Source organism: Rhipicephalus microplus, chromosome 9 (assembly GCF_043290135.1).
Source record: "Rhipicephalus microplus isolate Deutch F79 chromosome 9, USDA_Rmic, whole genome shotgun sequence".
Lineage (NCBI taxonomy): Eukaryota > Metazoa > Arthropoda > Arachnida > Ixodida > Ixodidae > Rhipicephalus > Rhipicephalus microplus.
The window spans coordinates 79,791,603-79,811,346 of NC_134708.1; the positions used below are offsets into that span (position 1 = coordinate 79,791,603).

At 47.1% G+C, this 19,744-nt stretch overlaps 43 non-coding genes across 43 annotated transcripts; all 43 read left to right on the top strand.

The window, feature by feature from the left end:
- The first annotated feature begins 126 nt into the window (after positions 1-126).
- On the top strand, positions 127-199 carry TRNAA-AGC (transfer RNA alanine (anticodon AGC)). The gene has a single exon. It is a non-coding gene; the product is annotated as a tRNA-Ala (tRNA).
- Positions 200-1,171: 972 nt separating this feature from the next.
- TRNAA-AGC (transfer RNA alanine (anticodon AGC)) lies at positions 1,172-1,244 on the top strand. Its single transcript has one exon. It is a non-coding gene; the product is annotated as a tRNA-Ala (tRNA).
- Positions 1,245-1,953: 709 nt separating this feature from the next.
- On the top strand, positions 1,954-2,026 carry TRNAA-AGC (transfer RNA alanine (anticodon AGC)). Its single transcript has one exon. It is a non-coding gene; the product is annotated as a tRNA-Ala (tRNA).
- A 190-nt stretch (positions 2,027-2,216) lies between these two features.
- Positions 2,217-2,289, top strand: TRNAA-AGC (transfer RNA alanine (anticodon AGC)). The gene has a single exon. It is a non-coding gene; the product is annotated as a tRNA-Ala (tRNA).
- Positions 2,290-2,479: 190 nt separating this feature from the next.
- TRNAA-AGC (transfer RNA alanine (anticodon AGC)) lies at positions 2,480-2,552 on the top strand. Its single transcript has one exon. It is a non-coding gene; the product is annotated as a tRNA-Ala (tRNA).
- A 188-nt stretch (positions 2,553-2,740) lies between these two features.
- Positions 2,741-2,813, top strand: TRNAA-AGC (transfer RNA alanine (anticodon AGC)). The gene has a single exon. It is a non-coding gene; the product is annotated as a tRNA-Ala (tRNA).
- A 187-nt stretch (positions 2,814-3,000) lies between these two features.
- TRNAA-AGC (transfer RNA alanine (anticodon AGC)) lies at positions 3,001-3,073 on the top strand. Its single transcript has one exon. It is a non-coding gene; the product is annotated as a tRNA-Ala (tRNA).
- Positions 3,074-3,262: 189 nt separating this feature from the next.
- On the top strand, positions 3,263-3,335 carry TRNAA-AGC (transfer RNA alanine (anticodon AGC)). Its single transcript has one exon. It is a non-coding gene; the product is annotated as a tRNA-Ala (tRNA).
- Positions 3,336-3,525: 190 nt separating this feature from the next.
- Positions 3,526-3,598, top strand: TRNAA-AGC (transfer RNA alanine (anticodon AGC)). The gene has a single exon. It is a non-coding gene; the product is annotated as a tRNA-Ala (tRNA).
- A 187-nt stretch (positions 3,599-3,785) lies between these two features.
- TRNAA-AGC (transfer RNA alanine (anticodon AGC)) lies at positions 3,786-3,858 on the top strand. Its single transcript has one exon. It is a non-coding gene; the product is annotated as a tRNA-Ala (tRNA).
- Positions 3,859-4,046: 188 nt separating this feature from the next.
- Positions 4,047-4,119, top strand: TRNAA-AGC (transfer RNA alanine (anticodon AGC)). The gene has a single exon. It is a non-coding gene; the product is annotated as a tRNA-Ala (tRNA).
- Positions 4,120-4,306: 187 nt separating this feature from the next.
- TRNAA-AGC (transfer RNA alanine (anticodon AGC)) lies at positions 4,307-4,379 on the top strand. The gene has a single exon. It is a non-coding gene; the product is annotated as a tRNA-Ala (tRNA).
- Positions 4,380-4,827: 448 nt separating this feature from the next.
- Positions 4,828-4,900, top strand: TRNAA-AGC (transfer RNA alanine (anticodon AGC)). Its single transcript has one exon. It is a non-coding gene; the product is annotated as a tRNA-Ala (tRNA).
- A 186-nt stretch (positions 4,901-5,086) lies between these two features.
- TRNAA-AGC (transfer RNA alanine (anticodon AGC)) lies at positions 5,087-5,160 on the top strand. Its single transcript has one exon. It is a non-coding gene; the product is annotated as a tRNA-Ala (tRNA).
- Positions 5,161-5,889: 729 nt separating this feature from the next.
- Positions 5,890-5,962, top strand: TRNAA-AGC (transfer RNA alanine (anticodon AGC)). Its single transcript has one exon. It is a non-coding gene; the product is annotated as a tRNA-Ala (tRNA).
- Positions 5,963-6,150: 188 nt separating this feature from the next.
- Positions 6,151-6,223, top strand: TRNAA-AGC (transfer RNA alanine (anticodon AGC)). The gene has a single exon. It is a non-coding gene; the product is annotated as a tRNA-Ala (tRNA).
- Positions 6,224-6,410: 187 nt separating this feature from the next.
- Positions 6,411-6,483, top strand: TRNAA-AGC (transfer RNA alanine (anticodon AGC)). Its single transcript has one exon. It is a non-coding gene; the product is annotated as a tRNA-Ala (tRNA).
- Positions 6,484-6,672: 189 nt separating this feature from the next.
- Positions 6,673-6,745, top strand: TRNAA-AGC (transfer RNA alanine (anticodon AGC)). The gene has a single exon. It is a non-coding gene; the product is annotated as a tRNA-Ala (tRNA).
- Positions 6,746-6,935: 190 nt separating this feature from the next.
- On the top strand, positions 6,936-7,008 carry TRNAA-AGC (transfer RNA alanine (anticodon AGC)). Its single transcript has one exon. It is a non-coding gene; the product is annotated as a tRNA-Ala (tRNA).
- Positions 7,009-7,195: 187 nt separating this feature from the next.
- Positions 7,196-7,268, top strand: TRNAA-AGC (transfer RNA alanine (anticodon AGC)). The gene has a single exon. It is a non-coding gene; the product is annotated as a tRNA-Ala (tRNA).
- Positions 7,269-7,456: 188 nt separating this feature from the next.
- On the top strand, positions 7,457-7,529 carry TRNAA-AGC (transfer RNA alanine (anticodon AGC)). The gene has a single exon. It is a non-coding gene; the product is annotated as a tRNA-Ala (tRNA).
- A 186-nt stretch (positions 7,530-7,715) lies between these two features.
- Positions 7,716-7,788, top strand: TRNAA-AGC (transfer RNA alanine (anticodon AGC)). Its single transcript has one exon. It is a non-coding gene; the product is annotated as a tRNA-Ala (tRNA).
- A 448-nt stretch (positions 7,789-8,236) lies between these two features.
- On the top strand, positions 8,237-8,309 carry TRNAA-AGC (transfer RNA alanine (anticodon AGC)). Its single transcript has one exon. It is a non-coding gene; the product is annotated as a tRNA-Ala (tRNA).
- A 186-nt stretch (positions 8,310-8,495) lies between these two features.
- On the top strand, positions 8,496-8,569 carry TRNAA-AGC (transfer RNA alanine (anticodon AGC)). The gene has a single exon. It is a non-coding gene; the product is annotated as a tRNA-Ala (tRNA).
- Positions 8,570-9,560: 991 nt separating this feature from the next.
- On the top strand, positions 9,561-9,633 carry TRNAA-AGC (transfer RNA alanine (anticodon AGC)). The gene has a single exon. It is a non-coding gene; the product is annotated as a tRNA-Ala (tRNA).
- A 187-nt stretch (positions 9,634-9,820) lies between these two features.
- TRNAA-AGC (transfer RNA alanine (anticodon AGC)) lies at positions 9,821-9,893 on the top strand. Its single transcript has one exon. It is a non-coding gene; the product is annotated as a tRNA-Ala (tRNA).
- A 188-nt stretch (positions 9,894-10,081) lies between these two features.
- Positions 10,082-10,154, top strand: TRNAD-AUC (transfer RNA aspartic acid (anticodon AUC)). Its single transcript has one exon. It is a non-coding gene; the product is annotated as a tRNA-Asp (tRNA).
- A 187-nt stretch (positions 10,155-10,341) lies between these two features.
- On the top strand, positions 10,342-10,414 carry TRNAA-AGC (transfer RNA alanine (anticodon AGC)). The gene has a single exon. It is a non-coding gene; the product is annotated as a tRNA-Ala (tRNA).
- Positions 10,415-11,125: 711 nt separating this feature from the next.
- Positions 11,126-11,199, top strand: TRNAA-AGC (transfer RNA alanine (anticodon AGC)). The gene has a single exon. It is a non-coding gene; the product is annotated as a tRNA-Ala (tRNA).
- Positions 11,200-11,666: 467 nt separating this feature from the next.
- TRNAA-AGC (transfer RNA alanine (anticodon AGC)) lies at positions 11,667-11,739 on the top strand. Its single transcript has one exon. It is a non-coding gene; the product is annotated as a tRNA-Ala (tRNA).
- A 451-nt stretch (positions 11,740-12,190) lies between these two features.
- On the top strand, positions 12,191-12,263 carry TRNAA-AGC (transfer RNA alanine (anticodon AGC)). Its single transcript has one exon. It is a non-coding gene; the product is annotated as a tRNA-Ala (tRNA).
- A 189-nt stretch (positions 12,264-12,452) lies between these two features.
- On the top strand, positions 12,453-12,525 carry TRNAA-AGC (transfer RNA alanine (anticodon AGC)). Its single transcript has one exon. It is a non-coding gene; the product is annotated as a tRNA-Ala (tRNA).
- A 186-nt stretch (positions 12,526-12,711) lies between these two features.
- Positions 12,712-12,784, top strand: TRNAA-AGC (transfer RNA alanine (anticodon AGC)). The gene has a single exon. It is a non-coding gene; the product is annotated as a tRNA-Ala (tRNA).
- Positions 12,785-12,971: 187 nt separating this feature from the next.
- On the top strand, positions 12,972-13,044 carry TRNAA-AGC (transfer RNA alanine (anticodon AGC)). Its single transcript has one exon. It is a non-coding gene; the product is annotated as a tRNA-Ala (tRNA).
- Positions 13,045-13,231: 187 nt separating this feature from the next.
- On the top strand, positions 13,232-13,304 carry TRNAA-AGC (transfer RNA alanine (anticodon AGC)). The gene has a single exon. It is a non-coding gene; the product is annotated as a tRNA-Ala (tRNA).
- A 187-nt stretch (positions 13,305-13,491) lies between these two features.
- Positions 13,492-13,564, top strand: TRNAA-AGC (transfer RNA alanine (anticodon AGC)). Its single transcript has one exon. It is a non-coding gene; the product is annotated as a tRNA-Ala (tRNA).
- A 187-nt stretch (positions 13,565-13,751) lies between these two features.
- TRNAA-AGC (transfer RNA alanine (anticodon AGC)) lies at positions 13,752-13,824 on the top strand. The gene has a single exon. It is a non-coding gene; the product is annotated as a tRNA-Ala (tRNA).
- Positions 13,825-14,011: 187 nt separating this feature from the next.
- TRNAA-AGC (transfer RNA alanine (anticodon AGC)) lies at positions 14,012-14,084 on the top strand. The gene has a single exon. It is a non-coding gene; the product is annotated as a tRNA-Ala (tRNA).
- A 187-nt stretch (positions 14,085-14,271) lies between these two features.
- TRNAA-AGC (transfer RNA alanine (anticodon AGC)) lies at positions 14,272-14,344 on the top strand. The gene has a single exon. It is a non-coding gene; the product is annotated as a tRNA-Ala (tRNA).
- A 187-nt stretch (positions 14,345-14,531) lies between these two features.
- TRNAA-AGC (transfer RNA alanine (anticodon AGC)) lies at positions 14,532-14,604 on the top strand. The gene has a single exon. It is a non-coding gene; the product is annotated as a tRNA-Ala (tRNA).
- Positions 14,605-14,791: 187 nt separating this feature from the next.
- Positions 14,792-14,864, top strand: TRNAA-AGC (transfer RNA alanine (anticodon AGC)). The gene has a single exon. It is a non-coding gene; the product is annotated as a tRNA-Ala (tRNA).
- Positions 14,865-15,051: 187 nt separating this feature from the next.
- On the top strand, positions 15,052-15,124 carry TRNAA-AGC (transfer RNA alanine (anticodon AGC)). Its single transcript has one exon. It is a non-coding gene; the product is annotated as a tRNA-Ala (tRNA).
- A 187-nt stretch (positions 15,125-15,311) lies between these two features.
- On the top strand, positions 15,312-15,384 carry TRNAA-AGC (transfer RNA alanine (anticodon AGC)). Its single transcript has one exon. It is a non-coding gene; the product is annotated as a tRNA-Ala (tRNA).
- The last annotated feature ends 4,360 nt before the right edge of the window (positions 15,385-19,744 follow it).

The window sequence follows — 19,744 nt, forward strand, 5'->3', positions numbered from 1 at the left end:
CGTGGGATACAAGCAGCCGTTGACGCGAGAAAACCAGTTATCATTTGACGCGGCTTCCCTCTTTCTCCAAAGCATTTGTCACGTAATTACCGATCAGCTTTTGAGCATAACAGTGGCCTCTCCATCGGGGGTGTAGCTCAGATGGTAGAGCGCTCGCTTAGCATGCGAGAGGTACTGGGATCAATACCCAGCATTTCCAGTCCTTTTTTTTATTCGTTGCAGCGGCAGGTCATGTTTTGCTTGATTTATAAAACAAAACAGCGCGCGATACAAGCAGCCGTTGACGCGAGAAAACCAGTTCTCATTTGACGCGGCTTCCCTCTTTCTCCAAAGCATTTGTCACGTAATTACCGATCAGCTTTTCAGCATAACAGTGGGCTCTCCATCGGGGGTGTAGCTCAGATGGTATAGCGCTCGCTTAGCATGCGGGATGTACTGGGATCGATACCCAGCATTTCCAGTCCTTTTTTTTATTCGTTATAGCGGCGGGTCATGTTTTGCTCGATTTATAAAACAAAACAGCGCGCGGTACAAGCAGCCGTTGACGCGAGAAAACCAGTTCTCAGTTGACGCGGCTTCTCTCTTTCTCCAAAGCATTTGTCCCGTAGTTACCGATCAGCTTTTGAGCATAAGAATGGACTCTCCATCGGGGGTGTAGCTCAGATGGTAGAGCGCTCGCTTAGCATGCAAGAGGTACTGGGATCCATACCCAGCACCTCCAGTCCTTTTTTTAATTCGTTGCTGCGACAGAACATGTTTTGCTTGATTTATAAAACAAAACAGCGCGCGATACAAGCAGCCGTTGACGCGAGAAAACCAGTTCTCATTTGACGCGGCTTCCCTCTTTCTCCAAAGCATTTGTCACATAATTACCGATCAGCTTTTGAGCATAACAGTGGGCTCTCCATCGGGGGTGTAGCTCAGATGGTATAGCGCTCGCTGAGCATGCGAGAGGTTTTGCGATCGATACCCAGCACCTCCAGTCCTTTTTTTTTATTCATTGCTGCGGCAGGTCATGTTTTGCTTGATTTATAAAACAAAACAGCGCGCGATACAAGCAGCCGTTGACGCGAGAAAACCAGTTCTCATTTGACGCGGCTTCCCTCTTTCTCCAAAGCATTTGTCACGTAATTACCGATCAGCTTTTGAGCATAACAGTGGGCTCTCCATCGGGGGTGTAGCTCAGATGGTAGAGCGCTCGCTTAGCATGCGAGAGGTACTGGGATCGATACCCAGCACCTCCAGTCCTTTTTTTTATTCACTGCGGCGGCAGGTGATGTTTTGCTTGATTCATAAAAGAAATCAGCGCGCGATACAAGCAGCCGTTGACGCGAGAAAAGCAGTTCTCTGCTGACGCGGCTTTCTTCTTTCCCTAAGATATTCGTCACGTAATTACCGATCAGCTTGTGAGCATAACAATTGACTCTCCGTCGTGGGTGTAGCTCAGATGGTAGAGCGCTCGCTTAGCTTGCGAGAGGTACTGGGATCGATACCCAGCACCTCCAGTCCTTTTTTTAATTCGTTGCTGCAACAGAACATGTTTTGCTTGATTTATAAAATAAAACAGCGCGCGATACAAGCAGCCGTTGACGCGAGAAAAGCAGTTCTCTGCTGACGCGGCTTTCTTCTTTCTCCTAGATATTCGTCACGTAATTACCGATCAGCTTGTGAGCATAACAATTGACTCTCCGTCGTGGGTGTAGCTCAGATGGTAGAGCGCTCGCTTAGCTTGCGAGAGGTACTGGGATCGATACCCAGCACCTCCAGTCCTTTTTTTATTCTTTGCTGCGGCAGGTCATGTTTTGCTTGATTTATAAAACAAAACAGCGCGCGATACAAGCAGCCGTTGACGCGAGAAAACCAGTTCTCATTTGACGCGGCTTCCCTCTTTCTCCAAAGCATTTGTCACATAATTACCGATCAGCTTTTGAGCATAACTGTGGGATTTCATTCGGGGGTGTAGCTCAGATGGTATAGCGCTCGCTTAGCATGCGAGAGGTACTGGGATCGATACCCAGCACCTCCAGTCCCTTTTTTTTTATTCATTGCTGCGGCAGGTCATGTTTTGCTTGATTTATAAAACAAAACAGCGCGCGATACAAGCAGCCGTTGACGCGAGAAAACCAGTTCTCATTTGACGCGGCTTCCCTCTTTCTCCAAAGCATTTGTCACATAATTACCGATCAGCTTTTGAGCATAACAGTGGGCTCTCCATCGGGGGTGTAGCTCAGATGGTATAGCGCTCGCTTAGCATGCGAGAGGTACTGGGATCGATACCCAGCACCTCCAGTCCTTTTTTTTTTATTCATTGCTGCGGCAGGTCATGTTTTGCTTGATTTATAAAACAAAACAGCGCGCGATACGAGCAGCCGTTGACGCGAGAAAAGCAGTTCTCATTTGACGCGGCTTCCCTCTTTCTCCAAAGCATTTGTCACATAATTACCGATCAGCTTTTGAGCATAACAGTGGGCTCTCCACCGGGGGTGTAGCTCAGATGGTAGAGCGCTCGCTTAGCATGCGAGAGGTACTGGGATCGATACCCAGCACCTCCAGTCCTTTTTTTTATTCATTGCTGCGGCAGGTCATGTTTTGCTTGATTCATAAAACAAAACAGCGCGCGATACAAGCAGCCGTTGACGCGAGAAAACCAGTTCTCATTTGACGCGGCATCCCTCTTTCTCCAAAGCATTTGTCACGTAATTACCAATCAGCTTGTCAGCATAACTATGTACTCTCCGTCGGGGGTGTAGCTCAGATGGTAGAGCGCTCGCTTAGCATGCGAGAGGTACTGGAATCGATACCCAGCACCTCCAGTCCTTTTTTTATTCATTGCTGCGGCAGGTCATGTTTTGCTTGATTTATAAAACAAAACAGCGCGCGATACAAGCAGCCGTTGACGCGAGAAAATTAGTTCTCATTTGACGCGGCTTCCCTCTTTCTCCAAAGCATTTGTCACGTAATTACCGATCAGCTTTTGAGCATAACAGTGGACTCTCCATCGGGGGTGTAGCTCAGATGGTAGAGCGCTCGCTTAGCATGCGAGAGGTACTGGGATCGATACCCAGCTTTTCCAGTCCTTTTTTTTTATTCGTTGCAGCGGCAGGTCATGTTTTGCTTGATTTATAAAACAAAACAGCGTGCGATACAAGCAGCCGATGACGCGAGAAAACCAGTTCTCATTTGACGCGGCTTCCCTCTTTCTCCAAAGCATTTGTCACGTAATTACCGATCAGCTTTTGAGCATAACAACGGGCTCTCCATCGGGGGTGTAGCTCAGATGGTAGAGCGCTCGCTTAGCATGCGAGAGGTACTGGGATCGATACCCAGCATTTCCAGTCCTTATTTTTTTATTCGTTGAAGCGGCAGGTCATGTTTTGCTTGATTTATAAAACAAAACAGCGCGCGATACAAGCAGCCGTTGACGCGAGAAAACCAGTTCTCATTTGACGCGGCATCCCTCTTTCTCCAAAGCATTTGTCACGTAATTACCAATCAGCTTGTGAGCATAACTATGTACTCTCCGTCGGGGGTGTAGCTCAGATGGTAGAGCGCTCGCTTAGCATGTGAGAGGTACTGGGATCGATACCCAGCACCTCCAGTCCTTTTTTTACTCATTGCTTCGGCAGGTCATGTTTTGCTTGATTTATAAAACAAAACAGCACGCGATACAAGCAGCCGTTGACGCGAGAAAACCAGTTCTCATTTGACGCGGCTTCCTTCTTTCTCTAAAGCATTTGTCACGTAATTACCGATCAGCTTTTGAGCATAACAGTGGGCTCTCCATCGGGGGTGTAGCTCAGATCGTAGAGCGCTCGCTTAGCATGCGAGAGGTACTGGGATCGATACCCAGCACCTCCAGTCCTTTTTTTTATTCATTGCTGCGGCAGGTCATGTTTTGCTTGATTTATAAAACAAAACAGCGCGGGATACAAGCAGCCGTTGACGCGAGAAAACCAGTTCTCATTTGACGCGGCATCCCTCTTTCTCCAAAGCATTTGTCACGTAATTACCAATCAGCTTGTGAGCATAACTATGTACTCTTCGTCGGGGGTGTAGCTCAGATGGTAGAGCGCTCGCTTAGCATGTGAGAGGTACTGGGATCGATACCCAGCACCTCCAGTCCTTTTTTAATTCATTGCTGCGGCAGGTCATGTTTTGCTTGATTTATAAAACAAAACAGCGCGCGATACAAGCAGCCGTTGACGCGAGAAAACCAGTTCTCATTTGACGCGGCATCCCTCTTTCTCCAAAGCATTTGTCACGTAATTACCAATCAGCTTGTGAGCATAACAGTGGACTCTCCATCGGGGGTGTAGCTCAGATGGTAGAGCGCTCGCTTAGCATGCGAGAGGTACTGGGATCGATACCCAGCACCTCCAGTCCTTTTTTAATTCATTGCTGCGGCAGGTCATGTTTTGCTTGATTTATAAAACAAAACAGCGCGCGATACAAGCAGCCGTTGACGCGAGAAAACCAGTTCTCATTTGACGCGGCATCCCTCTTTCTCTAAAGCATTTGTCACGTAATTACCGATCAGCTTTTGAGCATAACAGTGGGCTCTCCATCGGGGGTGTAGCTCAGATCGTAGAGCGCTCGCTTAGCATGCGAGAGGTACTGGGATCGATACCCAGCATTTCCAGTCCTTTTTTTTATTCGTTGCAGCGGCAGGTCATGTTTTGCTTGATTTATAAAACAAAACAGCGCGCGATACAAGCAGCCGTTGACGCGAGAAAACCAGTTCTCATTTGACGCGGCTTCCCTCTTTCTCCAAAGCATTTGTCACGTAATTACCGATCAGCTTTTGAGCATAACAGTGGACTCTCCATCGGGGGTGTAGCTCAGATGGTAGAGCGCTCGCTTAGCATGCGAGAGGTACTGGGATCGATACCCAGCATTCCCAGTCCTTTTTTTTTTCGTTGCAGCGGCAGGTCATGTTTTGCTTGATTCATAAAAGAAAACAGCGCGCGATACAAGCAGCCGTCGACGCGAGAAAACCAGTTCTCAGTTGACACGGCTTCCCTCTATCTGCAAAGTATTTGTCACGTAGTTACCGATCAGCTTTTGAGCATAACAATGGACTCTCTATTGGGGGTGTAGCTCAGATGGTAGAGCGCTCGCTTAGCATGCGAGAGGTACTGGGATCGATACCCAGCACCTCAATTCCTTTTTTTTATTCGTTGCAGCGGCAGGTCATGTTTTGCTTGATTCATAAAAGAAAACAGCGCGCGATACAAGCAGCCGTCGACGCGAGAAAACCAGCTCTCATCTGACGCGGCTTCCTTCTTTCTCCACTAAATTCGTTACGTAATTACCGATCAGCTTGTGAGCATAACAATTACCTCTCCATTGTTGGTGTAAAAAAAAGAGTGGTGTAGCGCAGGTGGTAGGGCGCTCGCTTAGCATGCGGGAGGTACTGGGATCGATACCCAGCATTTCCAGTCCTTTTTTTTTATTCGTTGCCGCGGCAGGTCATGTTTCGCTTGATTTATACAACAAAACAGCGCGCGATACAAGCAGCCGTCGACGCGAGAAAACCAGCTCTCATTTGACGCGGCTTCCCTCTTTCTCCAAACTATTCGTCACGTAATTACCGATTAGCTTGTGAGTATAACTATGGACTCTACATCGGTGGTGTCGCTCAGATGGTAGAGCGCTCGCTTAGCATGCGAGACGTACTGGGATCGATACCCAGCATTTCCAGTCCTTTTTTTCATTCGTTGCTACGGCAGGTCATGTTTTGCTTGATTTAAACAAACAAAACAGCGCGTGATACAAGCAGCCGTCGACGCGAGAAAACCAGCTCTCATTTGACGCGGCTTCCCTCTTTCTCCAAAGCATTTGTCACATAATTACCGATCAGCTTTTGAGCATAACAGTGGGCTCTCCACCGGGGGTGTAGCTCAGATGGTAGAGCGCTCGCTTAGCATGCGAGAGGTACTGGGATCGATACCCAGCACCTCCAGTCCTTTTTTTTATTCATTGCTGCGGCAGGTCATGTTTTGCTTGATTCATAAAACAAAACAGCGCGCGATACAAGCAGCCGTTGACGCGAGAAAACCAGTTCTCATTTGACGCGGCATCCCTCTTTCTCCAAAGCATTTGTCACGTAATTACCAATCAGCTTGTCAGCATAACTATGTACTCTCCGTCGGGGGTGTAGCTCAGATGGTAGAGCGCTCGCTTAGCATGCGAGAGGTACTGGAATCGATACCCAGCACCTCCAGTCCTTTTTTTATTCATTGCTGCGGCAGGTCATGTTTTGCTTGATTTATAAAACAAAACAGCGCGCGATACAAGCAGCCGTTGACGCGAGAAAATTAGTTCTCATTTGACGCGGCTTCCCTCTTTCTCCAAAGCATTTGTCACGTAATTACCGATCAGCTTTTGAGCATAACAGTGGACTCTCCATCGGGGGTGTAGCTCAGATGGTAGAGCGCTCGCTTAGCATGCGAGAGGTACTGGGATCGATACCCAGCTTTTCCAGTCCTTTTTTTTTATTCGTTGCAGCGGCAGGTCATGTTTTGCTTGATTTATAAAACAAAACAGCGTGCGATACAAGCAGCCGATGACGCGAGAAAACCAGTTCTCATTTGACGCGGCTTCCCTCTTTCTCCAAAGCATTTGTCACGTAATTACCGATCAGCTTTTGAGCATAACAACGGGCTCTCCATCGGGGGTGTAGCTCAGATGGTAGAGCGCTCGCTTAGCATGCGAGAGGTACTGGGATCGATACCCAGCATTTCCAGTCCTTATTTTTTTATTCGTTGAAGCGGCAGGTCATGTTTTGCTTGATTTATAAAACAAAACAGCGCGCGATACAAGCAGCCGTTGACGCGAGAAAACCAGTTCTCATTTGACGCGGCATCCCTCTTTCTCCAAAGCATTTGTCACGTAATTACCAATCAGCTTGTGAGCATAACTATGTACTCTCCGTCGGGGGTGTAGCTCAGATGGTAGAGCGCTCGCTTAGCATGTGAGAGGTACTGGGATCGATACCCAGCACCTCCAGTCCTTTTTTTACTCATTGCTTCGGCAGGTCATGTTTTGCTTGATTTATAAAACAAAACAGCACGCGATACAAGCAGCCGTTGACGCGAGAAAACCAGTTCTCATTTGACGCGGCTTCCTTCTTTCTCTAAAGCATTTGTCACGTAATTACCGATCAGCTTTTGAGCATAACAGTGGGCTCTCCATCGGGGGTGTAGCTCAGATCGTAGAGCGCTCGCTTAGCATGCGAGAGGTACTGGGATCGATACCCAGCACCTCCAGTCCTTTTTTTTATTCATTGCTGCGGCAGGTCATGTTTTGCTTGATTTATAAAACAAAACAGCGCGGGATACAAGCAGCCGTTGACGCGAGAAAACCAGTTCTCATTTGACGCGGCATCCCTCTTTCTCCAAAGCATTTGTCACGTAATTACCAATCAGCTTGTGAGCATAACTATGTACTCTCCGTCGGGGGTGTAGCTCAGATGGTAGAGCGCTCGCTTAGCATGTGAGAGGTACTGGGATCGATACCCAGCACCTCCAGTCCTTTTTTAATTCATTGCTGCGGCAGGTCATGTTTTGCTTGATTTATAAAACAAAACAGCGCGCGATACAAGCAGCCGTTGACGCGAGAAAACCAGTTCTCATTTGACGCGGCATCCTCTTTCTCCAAAGCATTTGTCACGTAATTACCAATCAGCTTGTGAGCATAACAGTGGACTCTCCATCGGGGGTGTAGCTCAGATGGTAGAGCGCTCGCTTAGCATGCGAGAGGTACTGGGATCGATACCCAGCACCTCCAGTCCTTTTTTAATTCATTGCTGCGGCAGGTCATGTTTTGCTTGATTTATAAAACAAAACAGCGCGCGATACAAGCAGCCGTTGACGCGAGAAAACCAGTTCTCATTTGACGCGGCATCCCTCTTTCTCTAAAGCATTTGTCACGTAATTACCGATCAGCTTTTGAGCATAACAGTGGGCTCTCCATCGGGGGTGTAGCTCAGATCGTAGAGCGCTCGCTTAGCATGCGAGAGGTACTGGGATCGATACCCAGCATTTCCAGTCCTTTTTTTTATTCGTTGCAGCGGCAGGTCATGTTTTGCTTGATTTATAAAACAAAACAGCGCGCGATACAAGCAGCCGTTGACGCGAGAAAACCAGTTCTCATTTGACGCGGCTTCCCTCTTTCTCCAAAGCATTTGTCACGTGATTACCGATCAGCTTTTGAGCATAACAGTGGACTCTCCATCGGGGGTGTAGCTCAGATGGTAGAGCGCTCGCTTAGCATGCGAGAGGTACTGGGATCGATACCCAGCATTCCCAGTCCTTTTTTTTTTCGTTGCAGCGGCAGGTCATGTTTTGCTTGATTCATAAAAGAAAACAGCGCGCGATACAAGCAGCCGTCGACGCGAGAAAACCAGTTCTCAGTTGACACGGCTTCCCTCTATCTGCAAAGTATTTGTCACGTAGTTACCGATCAGCTTTTGAGCATAACAATGGACTCTCTATTGGGGGTGTAGCTCAGATGGTAGAGCGCTCGCTTAGCATGCGAGAGGTACTGGGATCGATACCCAGCACCTCAATTCCTTTTTTTTATTCGTTGCAGCGGCAGGTCATGTTTTGCTTGATTCATAAAAGAAAACAGCGCGCGATACAAGCAGCCGTCGACGCGAGAAAACCAGCTCTCATCTGACGCGGCTTCCTTCTTTCTCCACTAAATTCGTTACGTAATTACCGATCAGCTTGTGAGCATAACAATTACCTCTCCATTGTTGGTGTAAAAAAAAGAGTGGTGTAGCGCAGGTGGTAGGGCGCTCGCTTAGCATGCGGGAGGTACTGGGATCGATACCCAGCATTTCCAGTCCTTTTTTTTTATTCGTTGCCGCGGCAGGTCATGTTTCGCTTGATTTATACAACAAAACAGCGCGCGATACAAGCAGCCGTCGACGCGAGAAAACCAGCTCTCATTTGACGCGGCTTCCCTCTTTCTCCAAACTATTCGTCACGTAATTACCGATTAGCTTGTGAGTATAACTATGGACTCTACATCGGTGGTGTCGCTCAGATGGTAGAGCGCTCGCTTAGCATGCGAGACGTACTGGGATCGATACCCAGCATTTCCAGTCCTTTTTTTCATTCGTTGCTACGGCAGGTCATGTTTTGCTTGATTTAAACAAACAAAACAGCGCGTGATACAAGCAGCCGTCGACGCGAGAAAACCAGCTCTCATCTGACGCGGCTTCCCTCTTTCTCCACAAAATTCGTCACGTAATTACCGATCAGCTTTTGAGCATAACAATGGACTCTCCATCGCGGGTGTAGCTCAGATGGTAGAGCGCTCGCTTAGCATGCGAGAGGTACTGGGATCGATACCCAGCATTTCCAGTCCTTTTTTTCATTCGTTGCTACGGCAGGTCATGTTTTGCTTGATTTAAACAAACAAAACAGCGCGCGATACAAGCAGCCGTTGACGCGAGAAAACCAGTTCTCATTTGACGCGGCATCCCTCTTTCTCCAAAGCATTTGTCACGTAATTACCAATCAGCTTGTGAGCATAACTATGTACTCTCCGTCGGGGGTGTAGCTCAGATGGTAGAGCGCTCGCTTAGCATGTGAGAGGTACTGGGATCGATACCCAGCACCTCCAGTCCTTTTTTTACTCATTGCTTCGGCAGGTCATGTTTTGCTTGATTTATAAAACAAAACTGCACGCGATACAAGCAGCCGTTGACGCGAGAAAACCAGTTCTCATTTGACGCGGCTTCCTTCTTTCTCTAAAGCATTTGTCACGTAATTACCGATCAGCTTTTGAGCATAACAGTGGGCTCTCCATCGGGGGTGTAGCTCAGATCGTAGAGCGCTCGCTTAGCATGCGAGAGGTACTGGGATCGATACCCAGCACCTCCAGTCCTTTTTTTTATTCATTGCTGCGGCAGGTCATGTTTTGCTTGATTTATAAAACAAAACAGCGCGGGATACAAGCAGCCGTTGACGCGAGAAAACCAGTTCTCATTTGACGCGGCTTCCCTCTTTCTCCAAAGCATTTGTCACGTAATTACCGATCAGCTTTTGAGCATAACAGTGGGCTCTCCATCGGGGGTGTAGCTCAGATGGTAGAGCGCTCGCTTATCATGCGAGAGGTACTGGGATCGATACCCAGCACCTCCAGTCCTTTTTTAATTCATTGCTGCGGCAGGTCATGTTTTGCTTGATTTATAAAACAAAACAGCGCGCGATACAAGCAGCCGTTGACGCGAGAAAACCAGTTCTCATTTGACGCGGCATCCCTCTTTCTCCAAAGCATTTGTCACGTAATTACCAATCAGCTTGTGAGCATAACAGTGGACTCTCCATCGGGGGTGTAGCTCAGATGGTAGAGCGCTAGCTTAGCATGCGAGAGGTACTGGGATCGATACCCAGCACCTCCAGTCCTTTTTTAATTCATTGCTGCGGCAGGTCATGTTTTGCTTGATTTATAAAACAAAACAGCGCGCGATACAAGCAGCCGTTGACGCGAGAAAACCAGTTCTCATTTGACGCGGCATCCCTCTTTCTCTAAAGCATTTGTCACGTAATTACCGATCAGCTTTTGAGCATAACAGTGGGCTCTCCATCGGGGGTGTAGCTCAGATCGTAGAGCGCTCGCTTAGCATGCGAGAGGTACTGGGATCGATACCCAGCATTTCCAGTCCTTTTTTTTTATTCGTTGCAGCGGCAGGTCATGTTTTGCTTGATTTATAAAACAAAACAGCGCGCGATACAAGCAGCCGTTGACGCGAGAAAACCAGTTCTCATTTGACGCGGCTTCCCTCTTTCTCCAAAGCATTTGTCACGTAATTACCGATCAGCTTTTGAGCATAACAGTGCACTCTCCATCGGGGGTGTAGCTCAGATGGTAGAGCGCTCGCTTAGCATGCGAGAGGTACTGGGATCGATACCAAGCATTCCCAGTCCTTTTTTTTTTATTCGTTGCAGCGGCAGGTCATGTTTTGCTTGATTCATAAAAGAAAACAGCGCGCGATACAAGCAGCCGTCGACGCGAGAAAACCAGTTCTCAGTTGACACGGCTTCCCTCTATCTGCAAAGTATTTGTCACGTAGTTACCGATCAGCTTTTGAGCATAACAATGGACTCTCTATTGGGGGTGTAGCTCAGATGGTAGAGCGCTCGCTTAGCATGCGAGAGGTACTGGGATCGATACCCAGCACCTCAATTCCTTTTTTTTATTCGTTGCAGCGGCAGGTCATGTTTTGCTTGATTCATAAAAGAAAACAGCGCGCGATACAAGCAGCCGTCGACGCGAGAAAACCAGCTCTCATCTGACGCGGCTTCCTTCTTTCTCCACTAAATTCGTTACGTAATTACCGATCAGCTTGTGAGCATAACAATTACCTCTCCATTGTTGGTGTAAAAAAAAGAGTGGTGTAGCGCAGGTGGTAGGGCGCTCGCTTAGCATGCGGGAGGTACTGGGATCGATACCCAGCATTTCCAGTCCTTTTTTTTTATTCGTTGCCGCGGCAGGTCATGTTTCGCTTGATTTATACAACAAAACAGCGCGCGATACAAGCAGCCGTCGACGCGAGAAAACCAGCTCTCATTTGACGCGGCTTCCCTCTTTCTCCAAACTATTCGTCACGTAATTACCGATCAGCTTGTGAGCATAACAATTGACTCTACATCGGGGGTGTAGCTCAGATGGTAGAGCGCTCGCTTAGCATGCGAGAGGTACTGGGATCGATACCCAGCATTTCCAGTCCTTTTTTTCATTCGTTGCTACGGCAGGTCATGTTTTGCTTGATTTAAACAAACAAAACAGCGCGTGATACAAGCAGCCGTCGACGCGAGAAAACCAGCTCTCATCTGACGCGGCTTCCCTCTTTCTCCACAAAATTCGTCACGTAATTACCGATCAGCTTTTGAGCATAACAATGGACTCTCCATCGCGGGTGTAGCTCAGATGGTAGAGCGCTCGCTTAGCATGCGAGAGGTACTGGGATCGATACCCAGCATTTCCAGTCCTTTTTTTCATTCGTTGCTACGGCAGGTCATGTTTTGCTTGATTTAAACAAACAAAACAGCGCGTGATACAAGCAGCCGTCGACGCGAGAAAACCAGCTCTCATCTGACGCGGCTTCCCTCTTTCTCCACAAAATTCGTCACGTAATTACCGATCAGTTTGTGAGCATAACAATTGACTCTACATCGGGGGTGTAGCTCAGATGGTAGAGCGCTCGCTTAGCATGCGAGAGGTACTGGGATCGATACCCAGCATTTCCAGTCCTTTTTTTCATTCGTTGCTACGGCAGGTCATGTTTTGCTTGATTTAAACAAACAAAACAGCGCGTGATACAAGCAGCCGTCGACGCGAGAAAACCAGCTCTCATCTGACGCGGCTTCCCTCTTTCTCCACAAAATTCGTCACGTAATTACCGATCAGCTTTTGAGCATAACAATGGACTCTCCATCGGGGGTGTAGCTCAGATGGTAGAGCGCTCGCTTAGCATGCGAGAGGTACTGGGATCGATACCCAGCACCTCCAGTCCTTTTTTTTTCATTGCTTTGGCAGGTCATGTTTTGCTTGATTTATAAAAGAAAACAGCGTGCGATACAAGCAGCCGTCGACGCGAGAAAACCAGTTCTCATTTGACGCGGCATCCCTCTTTCTCCAAAGCATTTGTCACGTAATTACCAATCAGCTTGTGAGCATAACTATGGACTCTCCGTCGGGGGTGTAGCTCAGATGGTAGAGCGCTCGCTTAGCATGCGAGAGGTACTGGGATCGATACCCAGCATTTCCAGTCCTTTTTTTATTCGTTGCTACGGCAGGTCAAGTTTTGCTTGATTCATAAAAGAAAACAGCGCGCGATACAAGCAGCCGTCGACGCGAGAAAACCAGTTCTCAGTTGACGCAGCTTCCCTCTTTCTCCAAAGCATTTGTCACGTAATTACCAATCAGCTTGTGAGCATAACTATGGACTCTCCGTCGGGGGTGTAGCTCAGATGGTAGAGCGCTCGCTTAGCATGCGAGAGGTACTGGGATCGATACCCAGCATTTCCAGTCCTTTTTTTATTCGTTGCTGCGGCAGGTCATGTTTTGCTTGATTCATAAAAGAAAACAGCGCGCGATACAAGCAGCCGTCGACGCGAGAAAACCAGCTCTCATCTCACGCGGCTTCCTTCTTTCTCCACAAAATTCGTCACGTGATTACCAATCAGCTTGTGAGCATAACTATGTACTCTCCGTCGGGGGTGTAGCTCAGATGGTAGAGCGCTCGCTTAGCATGCGAGAGGTACTGGGATCGATACCCAGCACCTCCAGTCCTTTTTTTATTCATTGCTTCGGCAGGTCATGTTTTGCTTGATTTATAAAACAAAACAGCGTGGGATACAAGCAGCCGTTGACGCGAGAAAACCAGTTATCATTTGACGCGGCTTCCCTCTTTCTCCAAAGCATTTGTCACGTAATTACCGATCAGCTTTTGAGCATAACAGTGGCCTCTCCATCGGGGGTGTAGCTCAGATGGTAGAGCGCTCGCTTAGCATGCGAGAGATACTGGGATCGATACCCAGCACCTCCAGTCCCTTTTTTATTCATTGCTGCGGCAGGTCATGTTTTGCTTGATTTATAAAACAAAACAGCGCGCGATACAAGCAGCCGTTGACGCGAGAAAACCAGTTCTCAGTTGACGCGGCTTCCCTCTTTCTCCAAAGCATTTGTCACGTAATTACCGATCAGCTTTTGAGCATAACAGTGGCCTCTCCATCGGGGGTGTAGCTCAGATGGTAGAGCGCTCGCTTAGCATGCGAGAGATACTGGGATCGATACCCAGCACCTCCAGTCCCTTTTTTATTCATTGCTTCGGCAGGTCATGTTTTGCTTGATTTATAAAACAAAACAGCGCGCGATACAAGCAGCCGTTGACGCGAGAAAACCAGTTATCATTTGACGCGGCTTCCCTCTTTCTCCAAAGCATTTGTCACGTAATTACCGATCAGCTTTTGAGCATAACAGTGGCCTCTCCATCGGGGGTGTAGCTCAGATGGTAGAGCGCTCGCTTAGCATGCGAGCGATACTGGGATCGATACCCAGCACCTCCAGTCCCTTTTTTATTCATTGCTGCGGCAGGTCATGTTTTGCTTGATTTATAAGACAAAACAGCGCGCGATACAAGCAGCCGTTGACGCGAGAAAACCAGTTCTCATTTGACGCGGCATCCCTCTTTCTCCAAAGCATTTGTCACATAATTACCGATCAGCTTTTGAGCATAACAGTGGGCTCTCCATCGGGGGTGTAGCTCAGATGGTAGAGCCCTCGCTTAGCATGCGAGAGATACTGGGATCGATACCCAGCACCTCCAGTCCCTTTTTTATTCATTGCTGCGGCAGGTCATGTTTTGCTTGATTTATAAAACAAAACAGCGCGCGATACAAGCAGCCGTTGACGCGAGAAAACCAGTTATCATTTGACGCGGCTTCCCTCTTTCTCCAAAGCATTTGTCACGTAATTACCGATCAGCTTTTGAGCATAACAGTGGCCTCTCCATCGGGGGTGTAGCTCAGATGGTAGAGCGCTCGCTTAGCATGCGAGAGATACTGGGATCGATACCCAGCACCTCCAGTCCCTTTTTTATTCATTGCTTCGGCAGGTCATGTTTTGCTTGATTTATAAAACAAAACAGCGCGCGATACAAGCAGCCGTTGACGCGAGAAAACCAGTTATCATTTGACGCGGCTTCCCTCTTTCTCCAAAGCATTTGTCACGTAATTACCGATCAGCTTTTGAGCATAACAGTGGCCTCTCCATCGGGGGTGTAGCTCAGATGGTAGAGCGCTCGCTTAGCATGCGAGAGATACTGGGATCGATACCCAGCACCTCCAGTCCCTTTTTTATTCATTGCTTCGGCAGGTCATGTTTTGCTTGATTTATAAAACAAAACAGCGTGGGATACAAGCAGCCGTTGACGCGAGAAAACCAGTTATCTTTTGACGCGGCTTCCCTCTTTCTCCAAAGCATTTGTCACGTAATTACCGATCAGCTTTTGAGCATAACAGTGGCCTCTCCATCGGGGGTGTAGCTCAGATGGTAGAGCGCTCGCTTAGCATGCGAGAGATACTGGGATCGATACCCAGCACCTCCAGTCCCTTTTTTATTCATTGCTGCGGCAGGTCATGTTTTGCTTGATTTATAAAACAAAACAGCGCGCGATACAAGCAGCCGTTGACGCGAGAAAACCAGTTCTCATTTGACGCGGCATCCCTCTTTCTCCAAAGCATTTGTCACGTAATTACCAATCAGCTTGTGAGCATAACTATGTACTCTCCGTCGGGGGTGTAGCTCAGATGGTAGAGCGCTCGCTTAGCATGCGAGAGGTACTGGGATCGATACCCAGCACCTCCAGTCCTTTTTTTTTATTCATTGCTGCGGCAGGTCATGTTTTGCTTGATTTATAAAACAAAACAGCGCGCGATACATGGAAGGACCAGAGATGTAACTCTGGGAGAAAAGGCGGTGATGTTTTTCATAGTGCAACTAACATACATTAGAGGTTCACATTTCACTTAACTCACCTTTTATTTCCTTAAAGACCCCCTGTAGGGGTATTAGTAAGGGGGGTGTATAACAAGAAAAGAGAACTGTACAACTGTGTTTTTAATGGCTTCTGCAAACATAGATGGGTTTTTGATGGCACAGATGGCGTGAGGAAGGCCGTTCGAGTCTTTTTCTGCTCTTAAGAAAAAGGAGGCTTGGAATTCAGTGGTCCGGGTAGGTGGTATTGCGACTTGTAACGGATGACCAGTGCGATGGGATATGTGTGGAGGGGGCATGATGTACGGTGGATGATTCAGTGAACTGTTATAAAACATATGAAGAAGAGAGACGGTGGCACACTGTCGGCGTGAAGCAAGGGTTTCTAGTCCTGATTCCACCTTTATAGATGAGATGCTGGCATCGTACCAATATGCAGAATGAACGAACCTGGTAGCCCGATTTTCGAGTAATTCGAATTGTCTTATGATGTATGATTGATGAGGGTTCCAGATGGAAGATGCATACTCGAGTTTGGACCTGATAAATGATTTGTATGCATGCGTCTTGACGTGAGGTGGAGTATGGCGTAAGTGTCGTCTGAGAAACGCGAGTGATTTATTAGCAGACGAGATGATGTTAGTAGTATGATGACGCCAATACAGGTCATGAGCCAATGTGATGCCGAGGTATTTGAATGATTGAACTGATTGTATGGGAACATTAGCGACGAAATAGGCAAACTCAAAAGGGTTACGGTGGCAAGAAGAAGAAACAAGCTTACATTAATTAGGATTTAAGATCATTAACGAACAATCATACCATGTTTGTATGTTGTTAAGATCATGCTGAAGGTAAATGTGGTAACTATATGAAAAACTTCAAGCTGCAAAGTAGGCATTGATTTTATTATTGCCCGATTGCGTTATGCTGACGGACGGATAAAAATCAGTGGCTAAAATGAGTTGCGCGTAGCTCAGTTAAACTGAACTTCATAATTGGGCATGCATCCGCTGATCAACTGAAATATGCATGGCGATGAAATGAAGGGTGCCAGCAAATTTCAAATTCACAGGGATAAGTCCTGTTCTTCTACGAGAGTATTGAAGCATGGTGTAAGCGCCCCGCCGCGTTGGTCTAGTGGCTATAAGGTACTCGGCTGCTGACCCGCAGGTTGAGGGATCGAATCCCGGCTGCGGCGGCTGCATTTTCGATGGAGGCGGAAATGGTGTAGGCCCGTGTTCTCAGGTTTGGGTGCACGTCGAAGAACCCCAGGTGGTCGAAATTTCTGCAGCTCTCCACTACGGCGTCTCTCATAACCATATGGTGGTTTTGGGACGTTGAACCCCACATATCAATTAATCAACATGGTGCGAGCAGTGCTACAAGAGTGAACGACGAGAAGGCATAGACCATGGCGCTAATGATTGACTATATTTCATTCCTCCCGATTCCTACCACAATCAAACAGAACTAAACAGACAAAATGGCAACTGATCCTGCGCCGAGGCTAACACAAGAAGGATTAATTAGACAGGAATGCCAACCCTATCGGAAGGAGAGAAGTTTAGCGCAATACCCCTTTTAACTAACGTAGTGTTGCTGCAAAAAACGGGAATGTTACGCACAACTAGGTCTTGAAAATCACCTACTCTTATTATTTGTATTTGGTAAAACATCCGCTCAATACTATTCGGGGGAGGGGGGGTAAAGACTGCCCAGGCCCCGAGAACACCCCCCCCCCCCTGGCTGCAGGTTTGCGCACAACATTGCCACATGCAACAAACGTCTGCCGAAGCTGCTTATTACATCAATTGTTTTGTTTTTGATCTCTGGATTTACTTGCTGGCCCAAGCTACACCAAGCTTGCTTCTGGCGGCAAACAGCCTAACGTCTGGCCTGCTGACCGCTCTCTAGAGATTGTGCGCTGCCTTAGGCGCATAAAGTGTATACCACTGCAGTTTGCCGCGAATGTGCTAAAATAAATTGATTGTTCGATTCATTTTGAGCTATGAGGAGGCGTTAATCATATGAAACTACTGCCCTGCAGTAGATGTTTTTCGTGATGATGTACTCTACAGCGTCATTCTTACAAGTGAACACATATTAAAGGCGTCGTTTTTTCACTCGTATTTAGAATCACGCTGAATAACTAAAGCGCAAGATAAACAAAGGCAAAGTGCACAACAGACCCAAAATGCCAAGACAACTCACTCTGGACATGCCCAGTGTGCTTGAAAGGTGTGCAATCTTGCGTCTCACTGACCACTGAAACATCCAGCTGGACAACTATACACACACCTTAACGCCCATCGCGGAAAGGTTTACGATGGCTGTATGCGCCAGCTAGGGGCATTTAGATCTAACAGAAATGACGTTCTCAGAACGCAGTAGCAAGGAAAGGCAACATGGTACTGTACGCTATCCAAGTGAATGGCGGACCCAATAAAGTTCAGTTGTCAGTTCAGCGCTCGTTTTGTCCGCTGTGTTTCTTGGTCCTCGTCACTCTATTGCGCTGTGTTTCCACGGATGAGATAAATATACAGTAATATAGGTATTGTTATAAATAAAGCGGAGGCATGTGAAACGCTTCAGTGACCCTATGTACTGGGCAGAGAAGTGGCTGCCAATGATTTACGGTTCTTGAGTTATTCGTGTCCCATGCGTTGCTGGCGTTGTGTGTTGGTACCGGCATGAGGGCATGTCAACATAGTGAGCGTGCGTTAAAGGTGGCTCAACGTCGACATAAACTGTTTGTAATATATAAAAAACACACATATTATAATATGCAGGGTGTGGTCGTATCTTTTCGCGCTTGATACAGTCTTTGTCCTTGTTGCCTAAAAGCGACACTAAATAGGAACATCGACTTTGCTTAGATTGATAAACTGCACTCTGAGAACTGTAATGCTTTACGATTCAGTTTACAAGTTCACTATTAGCGGAGAAAATCACGGTCAACGTTTCATTTTGGAATTTCGTGTCGAAATATTCTTGAGTGATGCCGCGAATTTTTAATTGTATTTTTAGTATTCTCCCTACACTGGCTGGGTAAAGTTTTCTTATATTTCGTATGCTAGGCATTCGGAACGCACGGCTGACAATGTGCTTCATTTTCATTCATTAGAAGCCACGTGGCACCCAGTAGATGCCTTGCAAATCAATGACGTTACGATGTTAGGCGCGGAAATCTCATGATGGAGTCTCCACCCGTAATTTCTAATTACGCATTTTTCGCCTACCAAGCATCGGGTTGGGGTAAGAGTGGTGTTTTCAGGATTAAGAAATTATGCTATACTAATACGCGAAAATTGTCTTCCTCTTCATTGTCGCTTTAAAAATATAGTAATAACAAATGATTGTAAATTAGTCCCCAATCGTGCATGCTCTTCATTTGTGAACAGTACTCAGTGCGTTAGATTCAAAGGAAAGGCTTGGGAAATAGTGAACGTGCGAAGACTCGAATCATGGTACCTTGTATTTTAGCGTAGAGGGCGTGTCGTAGACAAAAGTCATGGCTTTCTTTCTGTCCACGACGTAACTGCAGCTCATCTCCTCGCTTTTGAGAATGCGTTCGTACTTCGGATTCCTGCACACCTGCGAAATGTCACGAAATACCAAAAAAAGGCGAATAAACATCAAGAACACATAATAATAATAATAATAATAATAATAATAATAATAATAATAATAATAATAATGGTGATGAAACCTTCTGGACATTTCTATTGATTGATATGAAGCATTTAACGCCCCAAAACCATCTCATGATTATGAGAGACGCCGTAGTGGAGGGCTCCGAAAATTTCGATCACCTGGGGTTCTTTAACGTGCTCCCAAATCTGAGTACACGGGTCTGCATTTAATTTCGCCTCTTTCGAAAATGCAGCCGCTGCAGCCTGGATTTGTGGACTTTTGTGGACTTTTCACAAGCTCAGGCGTGTGATTGGGGAAAATAAAACATCACTGCCGCGTTTGAGTAGTGTAAAGGGTAAGGAACTAGTTGATGATGGCATGCCACAGCTTCCACCAGTTGTCAAGGGTTCGAAGTCGATGGCCTGCCTAGTAGACCGGCTTACGCACAATGGCGTCTGCCCAGAAGAATCGCCGGGCCAAACCTAACAATAGCCTTAGGTCCACATGTTAGAAGTCTTTCTGTATTCTACAAATGTCCAGATTTAATGAACTTATGCGAGCGCTGTCCTCACTTTATTATATCGAGCTCTGGCTT